At 36.6% G+C, this 1,391-nt stretch overlaps 1 protein-coding gene across 3 annotated transcripts in view; it reads left to right on the forward strand.

Moving 5' to 3' along the window:
• Positions 1-1,391, forward strand: part of NELL1 (NEL-like 1 (chicken)) — an 837,620-nt gene that overhangs the window by 646,142 nt on the left and 190,087 nt on the right. The gene's annotated exons all lie outside the window — the stretch shown is intronic.

Consider the following 1,391-nt stretch of genomic DNA (forward strand, 5'->3'; position numbering starts at 1 on the left):
CTAAGGTCAAAAATCTATAGAGAACTAAGCTTTAGGAGGAGAGCTTTACTTTCTAAAGCAATTTTCCAATGCCAGCAACTGAACTCACCCACATTTGTAGAATTTTTTAAAAAATATACTTTGTGGTTAATTTAGTAAATCCCAGTTGGTTTCAGAATGCTGGACACAAGAGCAGAAACAGGTTTTATTATAGCAAGACAGAGGATTTCTGAAGGAAGGACTAAAGAAATATAAAGACCTGGCCACAAGGACCATTTATGAATTGCAGAACCCACATATATTCATCTGTCCTATAAATGGTTTCTGAGTACTCGCTATATACAAAAATGATTTAAACCAAATCCAGATTATGAGCTACCAAGGAAGATAAGAGAGGCACATAAATAATTATTTAAAAGTGATAAATTCTATACAAGAGGCATAAAGAGCTTTGGTAGCATTTTAGAGGAGGGCTATTGCTTCTGTTTCCAGGATAGAGAAAAAGGATCAAGAAGATGGTTGAATGAAAGGCATTTGTATAGAACCTCAAGGAATGATTCAGACACTTCCAACATAAACTGGAGAAGTGACATTCCTGGTGGATAGAATGGTGTGAACAAAATTTTACAACTTGAGATGACAGGCAGTACCTTGGGATAGATAATGATGTAGTTTGAAGGATGGATTGACATTGTACTTCTTTGTATTAACCTCGGACATAGGAGGATGAATTAATCATACCCCTCAGTTGTTGCTTAGCATAATACTGTTATCCTGAATTCTCCCTCTTGCTTATTTCATCTGTTCTGTCTCTCACTGCTCCGTCCTCTCATCTGCCCACACAGACAACTATTTAATGTACCCAATATATTTCTTTATACTTATTGGGCTCCTTTAAATGTGAATTTCTGGGTTTTTGTGTGTTGATTTGCAATTTATTTAAGTGATATAATGCTATATATTTTACTCTGATTCTTCCCTCTTAAAAACACATCATCTTTGTTTAAATGTGTAAATTAGATGGATTGCCCTGTTTGCCCACTTACTCTGACTGCTGTATGGTGCAGTAGTCTAAGCATGCTTCTGTCATGTTTTCTCATATATTTCCCCTCCGAAATAAAAAGTAGAAACGCATGATTCCCCTCTATGGCAACTGATGTTACTATGAACAGCCAGCCTCTTAAGTGTCCCTTTATGGACCTGTGTGAGGGTTTTTATGGTACAGGGACCAAAAGAAGTCTTGATGATTACAATGCATGTATAAACTTTATTTGACTAAGTACTGACAGATTGTTTCCCGAGTGGTCACATTAGATCACAATCCTACTGGCAGTGCATGAGGGCTATTATGTAAGCACAAGCCTGCTAATATATAGCATTGTTTCCCATGTTTGGCAATCTGATATGTGTAA

The sequence above is a fragment of the Propithecus coquereli genome, unplaced genomic scaffold (assembly GCF_000956105.1).
Source record: "Propithecus coquereli isolate 6110/MARCELLA unplaced genomic scaffold, Pcoq_1.0 Scaffold198, whole genome shotgun sequence".
Classification (NCBI taxonomy): Eukaryota; Metazoa; Chordata; class Mammalia; order Primates; family Indriidae; genus Propithecus; species Propithecus coquereli.